At 48.2% G+C, this 12,052-nt stretch overlaps 2 long non-coding RNA genes across 3 annotated transcripts in view; both read left to right on the forward strand.

The window, feature by feature from the left end:
* Positions 1-12,052, forward strand: part of LOC118355493 (uncharacterized) — a 48,044-nt gene that overhangs the window by 18,329 nt on the left and 17,663 nt on the right. The window lies entirely within an intron of this gene.
* On the forward strand, positions 1,258-4,610 carry LOC125755611 (uncharacterized). The gene is made up of 2 exons (XR_007412534.1): positions 1,258-1,445; positions 4,396-4,610. It is a non-coding gene; the product is annotated as an uncharacterized LOC125755611 (long non-coding RNA).

Genomic DNA, 12,052 nt, shown 5'->3' on the forward strand with positions numbered 1-12,052 from the left:
CAGGAGTCTAGAGCACCCTGGATGGGCATAGGGTCAGCAGACCTGAAGATTCCATCTGCCTGCCCCCCCCTACTTTTTATTTTATTTTATTTTTTAATTTTTTTTAAAGATTTATTTATTTATTCATGAGAGACACACAGAGGCAGAGACACAGGCAGAGGAGAAGCAGGCTCCCTGTGCGGGGAGCCCAATGCAGGACTCGGTCCCAGGACCCTGGGATCATACCCTCAGCTGAAGGCAGACGCTCAACCACTAAGCCACCCAGGCTCCCCTCTCTAGTCCTTTAAGGAGATTTTTGCTGCCAAGAAGAATTGGAAGTTCCTTAGGGCCTTCAGGGAGGGGGCCATCCCCCAGGAACTCCCTATAGCTCTCAGGGTGCAGGTCTTCTCTCATCCCACATGGGGCCTTCATTTCTCAAGCTCTGAGGGCAGAAATTGGTTTGGAAAGGCCACGATACTCACCACACATATGCCACCCCCACCCCCCCCGGCTGCCAGCAGAGTGTCTGGTGCATAGTAGGTGTGTAGTTAAGATTAGAAGACCCTCTTCTTGCCTGAGGCATCATGCTCAAGTGCTGGGATTCTGGGAGCATCTGAAAAATGCAAATTCTCCTCAACACCACACTGCACATTATGGTTCAGCTGGTGTCAGCTGGGACCTGGGCACCAGTACTTCTAAAAGCTCCACAATGACACCACACCCAGGGTAAGGACTGCTACCAGGGCTGGCCTTGTCGGCTTCACCACTGGGTGCATGTCCCGCCTTGCTGGGCCTGGCTCATTATCCAAAAAAAAAATGGCTCAAGGAGCAGTCTTGTGGGCCTGATGCCATGTGGTGGGTCGAGCACAGTGCCTGGCACACAGATGCCCTGTGTGCCAGGCTCATTTTGACCTATGTTGAGGGTGTTTGAGGGCAGTGGGTCTCCTTTTGGTAAAACCAGTGCCATCTTTGTCATTGTGTCCTCTGCTTGGGAATAAGGTTCCTGTTAAGAAGCCCCATCTGAACAAGGGGTCGGGGCCCCTAAGTGAATGAGACGCATTAGACCAAGTCCTGCCCCGCTGGGCCCAGGGCAGCAGAAGGGCAGCACCCCAGCACCATGAGGCATGGGTGCGAGGCAGAGAGGACAGGGCCTGTGGGCCACTGGCAGCAGTCGTGCTCATCGAAACATTCTTTTTTTTTTTGGCGTAAACGGTTCCCAGTCGACCGAGAGAGGAGATTTGGAATCAAGCCAGTGACCTTCTGCAGGTGCTGAGCTGTGGATCTCTAGACTATTCGTTTTTTACATTAAAGAAAAAAAAAAAAAATCCCTAAGGCCGTGCCTGAAAGAACAAGCCTCTCACAACTGACCTGCTTCTCTTTGCACCATTGCAGAGCTTCGAGACATCCTCAGAGACGAGCTTCCAGCCCCCTCAGCGAGCCTCAGCTGGCATTGGCATTGCGGCCAGGTATAGATGTAGTTAGGGCATAGGGCGGCCAGAGGACCCAGACTCCGAGGTATCCTTTCCTTCAGAAGGGGTGCTCTCGGAGTGGGGTGCAGGTGGCATCCCCATTAGGTGGGCTGTTCAACCATGCACAGCTCTGCCGAGGGCCTCCTCTCTGCTGGCACTGGTTGGAGCTGAGGCCCAGAGATGGATCAGTCAGGCTGTCCCGCTCTTGGGAGTCAGGTCAGACAGCAGCGTCTCTAAAGATTTGTGGCAAATGCTGGCAACCAGGTAAGTGCAAGGAGCGCAGAAAGCAGGCGATGGTCAGACAAGGCCTCCTGGGGAGGGGACCTTGGAGCTGGGTCTTGAGGCGTAGCAATCAGCCACTTGAAAGAGTGTGGTCCAGGCATGAAGAACAGCTGTGTCTTTTTTTTTTTTTTTTAAGATTTTATTTATTCATGAGAGACACAGAGAGACAGAGGCAGAGACACAGGCAGAGGGAGAAGCAGGCTCCATGCAGGGACTCCAGTGCGGGACTCGATCCTAGGACTCCAGGATCACACCCTGGGCTGAAGGCATGCGCTCAACCGCTGAGCCACCCAGGGATCCCCACAGCTGTGTCTTTTTAAAAAATTTTATTTAAATTTAGTTAATTAGCATATAATGTTTTACTGGTTTCAGAGGTAGAAGCCAGTGATTTATCCGTAGTATATAACAACACCCAGTGCTCATCATCTCACGTTTCCTCCTTAATGCCCATGACCCAGTTACCCCATCCCTCCACCCCCTCCCCTCCAGCGACCCTCTGTTTCCTATGATTTTGTTTCCTATGATTAAGGGTCTCTTTATCTCCTTCTGGTTCATCTCCTTGTCTGAGTTCATCTTGTTTTATATTCCCCTCCTTTCCCCTATGATCCTCTTTTGTCTCTAAATTTCACGCAGGAGTGAAATATAATTGTCTTTTCTCTGCTTGACTTAATTCCCTTAGCATCATATCCTCTAGTTCCATCCATGTCATTGCAAATGGCAAAATTTCTATTGTTGTTGTTGTTGTTGTTGTTGTTGTTGTTTTTTGATGGCTGAGTAGTAGTCCCTTGTATATATACATGCCACACCTTTATCCACAAAAGCCCTGTGTCTTAACTGGGAAGGGCATGCCAGGGAAGACACGCTGGGATTTAGCACCGGCCTGCAGGAGGCGGGACACTAAGCCTGGGGCTAGAGAGACAGAGTCACTTGCAGCTTTGCTTTGGTGGGAGGAGTACTGGGACCGCCAGTCTCGCTCCATGTCCAGAGAGTTTAGTTCCAGCAAAGTGCACACGTGTGCCCATGTGTGTGCATGCGTGCATGTAGGGATTAGGGTGGGGAGCTGTCGTAGGATGACGCCAGCCAGGATCCAGGCAGTTGGATGGTCAAGTCACCAAGACGGTGTGCTTTCATGGGGTGGTTCGACATGTATCACAATACTAGGTCCCAAGTCTCAGGTCCCAGCCCCAGGGTCATGGTTCCCTAAACCTCACATTTCTTCAAAGTGAGGGCATTGGTAAATTTCTGCATTTACCAATGATTGAGAATCCTTACGAGGGACTGTCAGGGCTTTGTACACCTAGCAGGTACCTGTTCCCAGATAGGTGCTTCGTAAAGTATTTGCTAAGTAAATTAATGAATCCTTGAGAAGGCCAGAGCTCCGTGAGGTTAAGAAATGTTCCTAAGGTCACACAGCCAGTAAGTGGCAGAGACGGTATTCAGCTGTCATTTCTCTGGCTCCACACCCATGCGGATCCTGCTGCACACCCAGCTGCTTCCCTTGCCAACCTGAACAGTGCTGTGGCCAGCAGTGGGAGAAAGGGCGCTCCGAGAGGCTGGTGTCCTGGAGAGAGGGCACTGGATGAGCCAGGCACAGTGTCAGGGCCTCTGTATCTGGGCTTCATGGGGGAAACTAAGGCAGAAGCCCAGAAATAGACATCAGGCTGCTCCAGCTAATTGGGGAAGCATCAGGCCTTACTCTGGACCTGCCCCAGATGGAATCTTAGGCAGCAGGATTCATTGTAGCCCCACCTTCTGGCACAAGGTGCCCCCTACCCTCTTTGGCTCAGAATAAAGCTGGGACTTTAGGGAACGGTCTGGGGTGGGCCAGAGTCAAGCCAGGAGCTGCATCACATCCTCTGGCCTCCGTTCTGAGCCTCCATTGTTTCTCTTTCCATGGAAGCAGAGAGAAAGCCTCTGCATGCATCATTTGCTATCCTGGGCATTATAATGTGGGCGGTGGAGTAGCAGTTTGAACTTGCTTGCAAGTCGTTTTTAAAAGGTACCCGGGCTCCCCAAAAGGTAGAGACTTGTTTTCTATTTGTAAATAATAATAATGATAATATTCTGTTGTGTGGATATAATGCAGCAGTAGAGGGATCTACAGTTTGCAAAGATTGGGAGCATGCGAAGAGCAGAGTGTCCTCCCAGGCTCTCCGTGGGAAGCCTTCCTCACTGAAGTCCCCCCCTCCAAGACACACACCTGCTCATTTTTTGGGCCACTTGTTAACCCAGTGCAAATTGCCTTGCTCAGTTTAGCTGTCCCTAAAATAGTTGTCATACTTTACGTCCAGATTCGGGTTCACTTTTGCATAGGTTTCTTCAAAGTGCTCTGTGTGGCAGATCTTTTTACTGAACACTTAAAGTTCTTTTTTAGTCAGTATTTGCATATCGTGAGGCAGGGGTAGGCACAATAAAATATCTGCTGTATTTCGAGTCCTGCGGATATTACTCTTCTAAATTCATGTAATCCACAACGTGTTCCTTTTTCAGTTTTCGCATGAGCCACGACTCCCACCCAGGTAGTGAATTTGTCACCTTCAGGTAGCTGTGGCTGATCTAAAGTGAAAAAGAAAGACATGACTCCTCCTCTGCCTGTTTTTATTTTTATTAAAGTACTTTTAGCGGTTACTTTTTTTCTTAAAGATTTTTGTATTTATTATTTTAGAGAGAGAGTGCGCACACACCTGGTGGGAAGAAGCAGAGGGAGAGGGAGAGCCTCAAGCAGACTCCCCACGGAGCACAGAGCCAGATGTTGGGCTCAATTCCACAACCCCGAGATCATGACCTGAGCAGAAATCAAGTCAGATGCTTAACTGACTGAGTTACCCTGGTGTCTCTACTTTTTAATCTTTAAATAAATGTTCTTCTCCATCACCTTTTCATGGTGCTTCTGTCTCCTCATTTTCTAGGAAGAGGTGATTAGTGCCCATTTCTCCTGCCTTTCCTCTTGCCTTTGGTATCACACACCTTCAGCATTAGAGTTGATGTTACATTGGAGCTGCTTATATTTACATCTTGTCATGTACTTTCTACCATATGCTTTGTCCAGAGCTTGATTCTAGGAATCAAAACTGGTAGGTGACATTGATCTAATTACTGCTGTATCAGAAGTGTCTAATGCTGCATGAAACAGTATGCTGGGGATTACACTTCCTTCTCTAGGCATCAGCTTCTCAGCTCCTGAATTGCTCAAGGCAGAATGTCCCGGAACAGAGTCAAATGCATTCTATTTGCTTGCATGCCATCTATTGCTTAAAATCATGCCATTGATTAATTTTGTTTCTGTTTGGATCATGAGTTGATTAAGAGGGATTGTGTGTGTGTGTGTGTGTGTGTGTGTGTTTCCTGGAATTTTTAATTGCCTTTGTTTTTTCTTCTTGCTTTATCTATCTTTACCATATTCTCCTTTTTTTTTATACTACCTGTTCTCTTGAGCTCCTCCTTGGGGTGTGCATGTGTGTGTGTGTGTGTGTGTGTGTGTGGTTTTGGTTTTGATTTGTTGTCCTCTCAAGACTGTCTTTGTTCCTGTACCAAGTTGTACACCTCTTCTACACACCTATTCTGCAGAGGCCATCCTGGGCTCATCCTTTATTGTTTCCCTGGGTTGGAGCTTCGTAAGAAAAGATACATGGATAATAAGCTGTCAGAAAATGTGTGTGTGTATTCTTATCCTTACAGTGAAGGTAGATTTCCAGGTTCAAAATCTAATCTACTTTTCCTTCAAAATTTTGAAGACTTTGGAACTTTCTGTGTTGCTGAGAAGTCCGATTCTAGGTCCATTGTAGATGTTCTGTTTCCTGTTTTCCTTTTCTGGCAGATTTTAGGAATTCTTCTTCATCTTTGGCCGCCTTCTATTACATGAAGATACCCTTTAGGGGAGTCTTCATCCACTCTTCTGGATACTTAGTGTAATTAATCTGAAGATGAGTCCTCATGAAAATCTGCATTTTTTCCTATTGTGCATTTCTGAACCTCTTATTTGTTGGGTCTTCTGCCTTCCAGAGTGGGCCTATTTACTTCTGCATTTTTCTCCTATCTTCTCATTTCACCGCTGTTTTGCTGTTTATTCTAGATTTTGTCGACTGTCTTCCAGTCCACCTTTTTTGTTTACCTTCAAAAAACATTTTGGCACTAGTATTTTTAATATTTTATTTATTCATTCATGAGAGAGACAGAGAGAGACAGACACATAGGCAGAGGGAGAAGCAGGCTCCCTTTGGGGAGCCTGATGTGGGTCTCGATCCCAGGAGTCACACCCTGCGCCGAAGGCAGACGCTTAACCATCAAGCCACCCAGGCGCCTCGGCACTAGTATTTTTCATTTCTAAGAGGTTTTTCTTATTCTCTGGTTGCTCCTTTTCCTAGAATCTCATTTGGTTTTATAGCTGTTAACGTACCAAGTAGTGAAATAGTGGTGTTTTTGTTTGCTTGCTTTTCAGCCATGAATTATTTCCCTCTTCTCTAAGGTCAGTTTTGTGTTTGTTTATTTCGATCTTTCCCTTTGTTACTTGCTTCCTTGTGTGCCTGCTCATCCAGAGTGAAGAGAGGCTCTTGAGTTTCTTCATTGGCCGATAAATAGTCAGACTCCGAAGGACTGAATCATTGACCTAGGTTACACAGTAGAAATGGTGCATCTGGTCAACCCCAATCTGGGTTTCTGACCTGCTTCTTTTTTCCTGACAGTTCTGCTTCTCAGTAGCCCTAGGATACTTTCTTCTCAAACATGGCTAACACTTCCCACCAATACACTGAGTGCCCCTGGGGGCAGGCCTGCATCTTTCATGCCGAAGTGCCCTTCTCTGGCATCCATTCATCCTGGAGGTTTCTGGGACACTCTTTGTCAATTTTTCTATTCTGCTACCTCTGACCTGTGCTTCACAGACCATATAGCCTGATTTTGAGGTTTAGAAAAACAGCAAATTTAGGGCATCCATCCCCATGCTTTATACCTAGTAGGCCCTTGGTGTCTGTGTTCTGCCTGAAAGACTTAACTGGTTTTAGGTAGACTATAGGCCCAGATTCATCTGCTTTACTGACTATATGAAGACTGGAATGTTCTTTTAAAAAAAATATTTTCTTTATTATATTCATGAGACACACATACAGAGAAGCAGAGACATAGGCACAGGGAGAAGCAGGCTTGATGTGGAACTTGATTTCAGGACCCCAGGATCACACCCTGAACCAAAGGCAAATGCTCAACTGCTGAGTCACCCAGGTGTCCCAAGACTGGAACGTTCGGCAAATAGTAGGCTGTGGGATAAGTGTGACACCGGCGTGTCAGTACGAGGACAAGCAATTTGATCCACAAAGCCCCAGAAACAACAATTTCAAGTGAAAAATGGCAACTATGTTAAGTTTTTTAACCACCCTCCTCTTACCAAATACAGGTTTTCTTTTTAATTTTTTAAAGGGTCAAAATAATATATTCATTAGAGCAAGCAAAGTGACTATCAGAAACAACCCCAAGAGATACTGATTCTGACACAATAGAAGTTTATTTCTGATGCATAAATAGTCTTGGTGGGTGTCCCTGGTTGGTGGACAACTTCCTCCATGCACAGAGGTGCAGGGACCTGGCTTCCCACCTTTGGCTTCATCGTGTTGTGGACCCTCTGGCAAGAGAGAGACTTGGCCACTTGCCCACCCAAAGCATTTTGCTCACATTCTTCTCTCAAGACCAGTCATGCAGCCACATCTAACTGTAGGACTAATGGGAAATATAGCCTGGCTGTGTACCAGGGAAAGCTGGGGTGTGGATTTGGTGGGACAGGTAGCAGTCTCTACCCGAGAGGGTGTTTTAAGCCATCCTGGTAGGTCTATCGCAGTCCCAGCCAGCCAGCCAGCCAGCCAGCATGTATGGTGTACCTGTGGCATGCCAGCCTCTGTGCCATGTGCTGGGATGCAGAAAGGAGTAAGACCCAGGTCTCTTTCTCCAGCGTGCAACAGGAGAGGTGGAGGGTGGTCAGAGAGTGTTGCCAAGATGCGGTGTGCTCTGTGCAGTACCAGGTGAGACCCACTGGCTCAGAGTCTCTGCAAAGGAGGAAGAGATATTTCTGTTGGCAGACCCCGGTGGCTCCAATAGATGCCTGGCTTTCTGATCCCCTAGTACTCTCACGTAGATTTCCCAACGTAGGCCATTGAATGATGGGATGTAGGAGTAGGGAGCAACCCCAGAGATTGTCATTCTGTCCACTCCAGTCCAATTTAAAGATGGGGACGAGACAATGAGCTCCACAAAGGGGGAGGGATCTGCCCGAAGTCACACAGCTGGACAGTGAGCAGACCAGGTGCTCTTTCCCTGCCCCATGTAGGCACAGATCCTTGGTTCCCACCTTTTCTCTAATTTCCTCTTGGCCTAGTTTCAGAATCCTCATCCACTTGTCTCCACTGCCCCCGTGGGAGGTATGCTGGAGTCCCATCTGAGTTCATGGTTGTCAGGGGGTGTGCAGCCCCATCCTGAGATGGTTGCTTCTCCCCTGCCCAGTGTCCTTTCCAAGGGCTCGCCCCAGGAAAGACGTGGGCTTGTCCCATGCAGAACAGGAGAGCCTCCAGGTGGGGGATGTTATGTGGGGAGCCCAGTGTGCTCACTGGCTGCCTGTGGGACAACTTCCCCACAAAAGAGTCCTGGATCCTGGAGCGGGGTGGGGTGGGAGGGCGCTTCCACCTTGGATACAGAATTTGAGCAGGTTTCTGACTCCAGACAGATGCAAAACAGAAAAACATGGAATAAACATTAACGTAGGTACTCTAGCTCATTTACCTTCGTCTTCTGCCCCTGAGAACTTCCTCCTTTGAACATTCCGGCTTGCAAGGAGGACATCGTAAAATCACTTAAAGGTGTTAACAGCAGTCCTCCAGCTTCGGGAAGCTCCTCAGATCCCACAGGATCTGAGACTGAGACATTCGCTGGGAGCTGTTATTTGTCCTTGGTTTTTCTCATTTGCTCAGCTAACGTATCGGAAATCTTCCTGCAAGCACAGGACTGCTCAGGGCCAGGGGTGTGGAGGACGCAGAAGCACTTAAGACCTAGTTTCTGCTCTCAGCTGAGTCTTAGCCTCTGCGAGCAGCAGGCGTTGTGTTTGTGGGTGGCACCTGGGAGGAGGCAGGGCATGGACCTGGGTGGGAGGGGGGGAGGCTGGGAAGCAGGGGACTTGCCACTATAAGGCAAATGGGTTTCTTGTCTGGTGCAGGGCACAGTCCCTGCTTTAGGCACAGGGCTGTTTCAGGGAGTAAATGAGCCAGCCAGGACAGGTGGTGAGGGGCATAGTGCCAAGGACGCAGTATGCACTTAATCCATGGGGGCTGTTACCATGTAGGACAAGGTGGCTAAGGATCCAGGCGCAGTGAGTAGTTTGGAGGGAGAGTGGTCCTGGCCTGCAGTGTTGGCATGGATAGTAGCAAAAGGGAAAGACGGTGCTTGCCCTTAGAGTGAGTCCACCTGGCCCAAATTCCCATTTTATGGACGGGCAAACAGAGGCTCATGGAGGGAAAGTACGGCCCGATTAGACAGGAATGAGGACATGTGCTAAAAAAGTGCCTTGTGATTCTTTCTGGCCTTCTTTACCTGTCTTTGAAGAGCGAATTTTTCCCTTTTTCTTTATGTCAGTGATCACTTAGTGATTCTCTCTTCTGTTCTCTGCCATAATGTTTGGGATGGTAAGAGGTGGTTCAATAAATTGCTCCAAAAAGCGAGTGTTTAGCACACAAATAAGCAAGCGCTCTTTGGCTGGGCTGAGAACTTGCCGGGTGCTGGCGCTGACCAGAGAGCCTGCTTTGCAGGAGGCAGGGATCAGAGCAGCCTCCGGGGTGCCCCAGGGGCAGAAATCTGGGCAGCCAGGCGGCAGGACTGTCACAGGGCTGGGCTGGGCACCAGGCTCCAAGCAGATGGTAGTGGAGACCTCAGAAGAGCCAATGTGCTTGGATGAAGTCAGAAAAAGTAAATGTCACAAATGTAGAATGTAGGGGTTAATCCAATCGATTTGGGTCCGTGACAACCCGAGAGTTGATACCTCTGGCTCCTGGCTGTGCCATCGTGAACAAATCACTTGCCCTCAGGGATCCACAGCTTCCTCTTCTGGAAAATGGGCACTTAGGCATTCCCTCAAAAACAACTTACTGCCTCTGTAGTGTGCTTGGCGTGGAGACTCCCACGGAAGACAGGATTGCTGTCATGGGCTTATCTTCAAAGTGGGAAGGGGTGGTGAAAAAAAATAATATACCTTTGAGTTGTGATCAGCACCTTGATGAAAATAAAGTAGGGCATGTGGATGAAGAGTGAGAAGAGGGGGACCTTTATCCATAGGGTGGCCAGCAAGGCTTTTCTGATGATACGACACTATTGGAGCAAAGCCTGAATGCTACGAGAGAGCAAGTCAGCACAAAAGTTGGAGCAACGCGCATTCTGATAGAGGGGGCAGCAAGTGCAAAGGCCCTGGGGTGATATCTTCAAAAAAGATGAGGGTGCTGGTATAGTTGGTAGGAGAGTAACTGAGAAAGGAGGTAGGAACGTGGGTAGGTAGGCAGAAGCTGTATCCTGTATATTTTTTCAGTGATGACACCTTCCAGCAAAATCCATTTAAAACGATTTTTCCCTGTTAGTTTTGGACAAACATTGGATCGAAATTGTAACCCTGACTTTTCCCTGTACATCAGTAGCAGTTTTCTTCAAAAATGCTATCGTTCAGACGGATGGGGTTTCCAGCCTGGACACAAGCAGACTTGGAGAGATCCATATGCAGAGATGAAGCTTTTGGATATCAGGAGAAAGGGGAAACCCACCCAGCTGTCTGGTTGTATGGGGGAAAAAAAATCACATTAAAATGCAAATGCTCCTGAGCAAGTGAAATGTTTTTTTTTTTTTTTTTTGCAAGTGAAATGTTGATGGGTACAGGCCTCCAAAGAAAAATATTCATGAAATACAGACTGTTGATCTACAGCTAGCCAGCTGAGCCATTTGCTCAGCAAGACATGAGCGCTAAGAAATCTCAATTACAGGAGCTGTTCTGAAACCCTGGGATCTCCCTAGGGGTGTTTGGAAATGGGGACGCACAAGTACCGGGGAATCATGGGATGGGCTTCTTGGAAGGACTTTCTGGCTACCTCCCTTCCCTATTCGAGATGGACCTCTCACCGTGGAGCTTAGGGGGAGGAATAAAAATAAAAACTGATGAATCCATACTGCTAAGGGGGAAGGTCCACCATCCTTCATACTTGTTCACTTCTGTTTGTGATCTGATCAAGATCTCCAAGTTGGATTCCCTTAAAAAGGATGATCCTTCCCTTGTGGGACTTTGGAAGAAAAGAAAAAAAAAGGAACATACATTTTTCTTTCGTAAGTATGTTTTGTTTTGTTTTTTGCCACTTTGAGCCTTAAAGAGTGAAGATGGAGAGAGAGGGAGAAACGTGCCCAGGCACCACGAATGTCTTAATTGGTCCATACTGCAGCTACCAAGTGGGTGTTATCACATCCTGCAGACAAGGAAACAGGCTCAGGAATGAAGAAGGGAAGTTTGTGGCCACTTGCCGGCAAGCCATATACTGGGGCGCCTGGGAGCGTGAGCCCAATTCAGATGTGTGGGTTCGAACCCCAGTTCTCTGGGATCTGCCAGGGAAGGTCCCTCCGCCTTGCCGACCCCACTTTGCCCATTTATGGATGTGATGGTAGCACCATCCGCCCTTCATTCGTTGTGAGGGTTAAAATCCTCAGTGCTCAGAACACCATCTGACCCCATGAAGTGTCCAGGGACCCAGGGGCTCCTCGGACTGCCTTCACCATGTCCCAGATCACTGGGCGAGCAGGAAGAGAAGGATGGTGGCACAGCCAAGCAGGATTGTCCATGTGATGGATGACCAGACCCAAAATCCAGAGACCTTGACTGATTTTCGGGATCTGTGAATACTCGGAACTGGGGTGCAGTGACCACCCGCCCAGCACCCATACATACACACACAGTGACACATGGGGACAGAAGCACAGGGACAGCCAGCTCGATCCGTTGTCTGCCTCACACGGGGCTCATCTGACTCCTCAGGGAACCACGATCCCCATTGTACAAATGAGAATGTTCATAATCTTCGCTCTTCCCCTAATAGGCTCTGTTTGCCTGTTTATCAGATTCTTCTGCAAGAGGTTCTGCTTGAAGAAGAAAAAGCCTTTCCTTCAGGAGGATCTCCAGCAAAAGCCTCCTGCAGCCAGGGTCGTGTTTACCTATTGCTATTCTAACAAACCAGCCTTAAACTTAGTGGTTTGAGGCAAAAGTTGTCATTACCTCTCTCTGGTTCTGTGGCTGGGTGGGCTTAGCTGGACGGCCCTGACCTGGG

Source organism: Canis lupus, chromosome 8 (genome assembly GCF_003254725.2).
Source record: "Canis lupus dingo isolate Sandy chromosome 8, ASM325472v2, whole genome shotgun sequence".
Lineage (NCBI taxonomy): Eukaryota > Metazoa > Chordata > Mammalia > Carnivora > Canidae > Canis > Canis lupus.